The sequence below is a fragment of the Somniosus microcephalus genome, chromosome 4, assembly GCF_052327205.1.
Source record: "Somniosus microcephalus isolate GS21.2 chromosome 4, FLI_Smic_1.0, whole genome shotgun sequence".
NCBI classification, from domain to species: Eukaryota; Metazoa; Chordata; class Chondrichthyes; order Squaliformes; family Somniosidae; genus Somniosus; species Somniosus microcephalus.
The window spans coordinates 293,066,814-293,072,534 of record NC_140990.1 but is presented as its reverse complement, the minus strand read 5'-3'; positions in this window follow the sequence as shown (position 1 = coordinate 293,072,534).

The window sequence follows — 5,721 nt, the reverse complement described above, 5'->3', positions numbered from 1 at the left end:
AGAACCAGCGCAGCCTGTCGACTTGTATCCCCTTGAAAACGAAGAGGGGAGCAGGCCCTGTGTTAAGACACGGGTGGAGATGGTGGTGCAGGGGAGATATTCGGTGGACACTGGAGCTTCCAGCATGGTGGTCCATTCGGAATGCCTGACCAATCCACCCAGGTCTAACGAGGCCCCACTTAGCCCCATGGGAGCCGCAGGAAACGAGCAGGCTGGGGAAATGGTCAAACATTTGGCCAAGCTTTTGGGATCCGTCCCTACCATGGGGGAGGGTAACCAAAGGACCAATGAGGAAGCCGAACAGGCAGCCAGGGAAGGAGAGTTCTGGGATCCCTGTAGAGCAGGCCCGATAGCCGCAATCCGGGACAAGGGAGGCACACAGGGGGTAGCTTTGGCCCCGGACCTAAAGCAGGTCCAGGCCCAAGATACCGTCTGTACGACCGTCCCGGTGAGAAAAGACAGCCCCTAGAAGGTCTGCTCGGGGCAGCGGGTGAGCCTTCAACACAGGTTTTAAAACAGGCCGCTGGTTACATCAACCAGTGCAAACTGTTTCAGCCTGAAAGGGGAAAACAGCCAGTTGGGCTAAAGTCTGAGGAGAAAGATCCGCAGCCTGCAGCACGAGTGAGTTCACAGACCACACAAGCAGGCGCTGTGGCTTGCCTGAAGGGAGCGGCCACCCAGCCCATCGATTGGGACACGCCCCCACTCTTCTGGGATCCAGACGAGAGGGAGGGACTTGAGGGCGAAAACCCCTCCCCTAACCCAGGTGTAGAGAGGGAGGGACCTGAGGTCGAAATCCCCGCCCTGGACACAGCCATGGGACCTGGGGGCGGAGACTCTCAGCTCGCAGCAGCAGGCTGCGAGGAGTTACCTGCCCCTAGCCCAGGTTCGGGAGAGGTCAAGCCTGAGGGAGCAGCAGATCGGGTAAAAGGCCCATCGGCCAGAAAAGCCCCACCCGCCAAAGTCCCTAGAAGGTCCCCACGGACATCCCAGCCGAGAAAGCCATGGTCACCAGCCCTCCAGTTACCAAGGGCGGCCCATCGAGCCAGGGAGAGGTCCAAGGACAGAGGTCCTCAGCCAGCAGCCTCGGGCTGCGAGGGACCAACCATGAAAGATGGCGCGGTCACGCCGGGGGTAGCGGCGAGCCGCAGTCCAACCAGGGATTAGCCTGGCCACCCGGAGACAGGCGGCGGATGTATATAGTTGGTTTAAATTTATGCAAGGTGTAATTATTTAGCTTAAGTTTGGGCGTTTGTAATTTAAGTTAAATAGGGTGATGGGTTGTTTTAAGTTAAGCAGTCTGTTAAGAGTGTATCTTTGGGTCGAGGTCGTGAGACCAGACCATGCCTCACCAAGCCAGAGAATCTCTTGGGGACCTCGCTGCATGTTTTTTTACATCTTTGCAGAGAGATGTTAGAGATGGAATGGATCGTGGTCCAATTCGCCCTAATCAGGATGAGCAAGGAGAGGAGGGGCGATGTCCCATACTCCCACATCTATGGGTGTTCGGGAGACAAGGCGCCCCTGGCGGTCGATGGGAGCGGTGAACGGGATGCGGAGGAGACCGCTGTCGACTTCCACGAGGGAAGGTGGCCAGGATGGTTGGGTCCAATTCATCTCATTACTCCAGCCAGACCGGATTCATGTACGGGGAAGCCTCCCTCCTGTGCCCCCGGGTGCGAGTCGTTTCCACGAGGGTCAGCGTCACCATTGGAAAGCGAATATGTTTAACATGCAAAGGACACATTCCACTGGACAGATGGTGGTGGCTCAGAAAGTTGAGCAAGGAGATGAGGAACCCGAAGTCGAATGGGAGCACCTGGGTAACAACACCCATCGGACAATTACCGGGACTCATGGAGGACTGAGTGTATGCTGAGACAAGTGGTAGCAACCGGACCAAGGGATTTATATCTGTATGTGGGGGTCGGAGAAGGTCTGCCCCGCAGGCATATCCGTTGTTTTCCACCGGCAGTGGCAAGATGCCGGGGAGGGGATAAGGTGGAATACCAGCCTGGAGGTGTGCGCAGTCCCATTCTCCCCGATCCCGGTCAATGCCACTGAGTTGGTAACCCGCCCCCATAAGCCCCTGCCCATGGCGCAGGTGGTGAGGTTATCCAGGGAAGATTGCCCCACCACCACCAAGGGACCAGGGAATGGATTGGTATTAGTTCCCACCGATCAGATGCTGTACCAGGGGGTACACTACGTGGTAGCCTCCGTGATTTTAAATCTCACGGAGGTACATTTAACGGAGTGGTGCCCCAAAGAAACAGAGCAGTTATACCAGGCCCTATTCAAAGACATGTTCAAGAAATTTTACGAGTTCGATTTTGCCCACGTGGTTAAGACCAAACTCTACACCACACGTCGGTATTTTTTGGTTCACTCAGGGAGACAAAGAAGGGGTGTATGGAATTATGCTTTTACTGCGTTTAATACTGGGTCCTCTGTCATCAACAGCTTGGATGACATAGAGCTGCAGACCCAGATAAATGGTTTAAAAACACAGTTAAAAAGGATATTACTGGATGAGAACAAGGTAGTGGGCTCGGAGCTGCATGAGGACCAGGCCATGACGGTCCATTTAAAAGAGATCATAGCCGAGTTGGAAAAGCACGCAAAGACGGTAAATGCTCTCATAAGGGAGGACAGAAATGCTTCTGACCAAGCTGCGCAGAATGAGGTGTGCGTGTTATACGGGGCGTGGCTACTGGGTGAGGGCCACAGTAAACTGGAGGATTTAAACCAAGGTTTGATCCCCTCCTGGATTAGCAACAAGCACCTCGCAGCCCTCCACCCTTTTGAAACACATTGAGCCCGTGCCAACTCTGGCTAGCCTCCGAAGCCTATCCAGTCCCTGTGGATTGTGGGCGGTCCAACCACACAATCATGGGAGTAGTAGTTAGGATGCTGGTCATGGGTAGGACAGCCTGACCCGCCCCGGTATACAGGGTTGAGAACATTGGTGTCATTCAGGGGGGTGCACACATTCGGTTCACAGCGGTCCCGCCTTACATCATTAAGTGGGAGCACGCTATGACAGGTACTGACCTCTCAGGGTGCCGGAGCCGGGGAGCACACATAATCCTGTGCCCCCAGCATTTGAATGCCTTCTCAAGACCGCAGTGTGGGTTCAGAGCTGCTGACGCAAAGCCTATAAATTGCACCATGCAGGCAATGGCACAAGGCAATGTTCCCCCGCAGGTAGCATATTATAGGGGGTGGGACATATTGTGTCACCACCGGCGCATCCCACTACCAGCACGGACAGCACAGCTGGTGCCCGGTTAGTGACAGCAGTTTCTGTTTTAAACCCAAGGCAGAAGTTCGAGTGGCCCAGGAGCGAATTGTCCCCATCCCTGAACCCTCCACTGTTCACCTCACTCTTAAGGAGAATTTTACAAACTTGCAGAAGTACATAGCGCACTTTGGCTATGAAATTCCCCCTCTCCCTGAACATTTGACCAAAATTCTAAAAGCCGTTATAGTTTCACAGAAACATTTCTGCACTCTCGAACTGAAAACAGTAGAGATAGGGACTAAGACATTGGATATTGTGACTCCACCCTGGTGGAACCTTTTCAATAATATAGAAGTCCCTTCGTGGGTCAGACTGGCTTCTCACATTCTTGTGGTTTGCCAGCTAGGAATAGTGCTGTATTTAGTTTGCATTCAGTGTAAGGGAAAAGGTCGGTGGTCAGAATTCTGAAACCAGAGCTTTTTGGAAAGAACATTATGTAAAGGTGGAGGAAGATATGCCGGTTTAAGTTTTTCCCTATTTTCGATTAAAGAATTGTTGTTTCTTTGTGTTCGTTATTTTTAATTAAAGGTTTTTCTTTTGTAGTTTTCTTTTGCGATGCGGTTTAATAAAGATATGTGTACCAAGTGGTGCAGAGGTGTAGGACCCCTCCATGCTTGGATGTGTGTGTAAAGCCTGTAATTCTACTCTTGTATGCTGATGTACACTACATTTTTGCAGAATGGGAAGTGCATGTGTCATGGGTATGTTAGATAGATAATTACAGGGGAAGGCTGACTATGGGGGGTCAGAAAAATTTTGCTCTCCTTAAAAAGTAATGATACTTCAAGCAAGTTTTAGTATCACAGGGCGGAATGTAAGATTTGCAAAATTTGTGCATCTCCCTGAAGGTTATTATCGATAAAAGGGACCCTGCATGGACATTTTTGAATTAAAAAGGGTACCCAAGATGACATCCGTGCCTCGTGGCAGAAAGCTTACAGGTCTTCAAAATGGATTCAGCAGCGCAAACAGCTTGGGGGAAATCGAAACTAAGCCTGCAGGCTTTCTGTGAGAAGAACTTTGTGTTTTGGGACTCAGACAAAACTGTGAATTATGTATTAGACCAAATTGGAGACAGATCTAGATTCAATGAGGCCTACAGTTAAAGCCATCAAACAGTCTGCATGCATAATCGGAAACAGATTAAGCACATCCATCGAGGCTGGACAAGCCCATCAAGGACTTTCAGGACAATACGAGTCAATTATCGGGCCGGTAGATGCAATTACCGGCCATCTAAAAACCGTCAGTATAGATTGCTACCATTATTTTAACTAGCCCGCCAAAATTAAAACAAAGAACTAACCTGATTTGGTGCGCAGATAAGGGTTTTTCGACAAAGGTATAATTGATGGCCCCCAGGTAGCAATCGGTAAACTCCTGCTCTGCTCTCCTGCTGCTTCACTGCTGTGCTGGTGCTGCCGCTCCCTGGCTCTTCAGCCCCTCACCCTCGTGGCTGCCGCTCTTCCCCTGTCCCGCGCTTACCCCCTGGCCTTTGCCCATGCCCTCTCACACTCCATCTGGACTCGCCCCGACACCGGGTTGGGCGAACACGGGCAATTCAGGCCAGGCGAAGCGGGACGCGATGGGGGGAGGAGAAGGGAAGACCACCGGAGGGAAGGCCAACTGAGGGTAGGCTTCGAATCAGCGGGCCTTCAGTCCTAGCTGACCTGCGACTACCTTCATGCAAATTCAAGCTGTCGACAAAGGACCATCCCTGCAAGGCAAAGTACCCAAGAAGAGACTTTAACTTTGGGGTACTCGAACCAGGACAACGCCCTTGCAGCACCCGGAGCCCACATGACGACGGCAGGCTCCAGAGAGCACCAAGAGTGAACCCTGAACCCAACCGCTATTTTGAGTCTAAACAAACCCTTTTGATTGGTGAGCATGAATTCTGACCCTCATAGCTTATCCTAGTTAGGTATAGGGGGTGGGATAAGGATAAGGGGATTGTTAAGATAATTGTTTTCCCTCGATGTGCCATGTGTTCCCCATTTCCCTGTATATAACATTATTATGACTCTCGTGTAATTTTTGCGTGTAGAAGTGTACACTAGTGATTTTCCATAGGATTGTATTAAGTTTTCCTCTTCAATAAAAATCTTGGTTTTGTTGCATCCAACCACCTGTCTGCTCAACTCTTCTCTGTATCGCTGCCTGTATTTAACTCCGGTGTCTAGATCCCAGGGGGCGAGCGATTCGAACCGCTCAAGGAAGGTAGTCAGAGGTAAAGCTGACTGACCCGAACACGCCTGTGCAAAAACCCCCGACAAGTGGCTGAGAGGACAAATTTCAATAAATATCAGGCAGATGTATGGGGAGAACACGGGCATACTGAAAATATGAATGGTATTCCTTTACAAACTGGCTATTGAAATGACAGTAGTGTCAATTTAATACTCAGTACCTGCCAG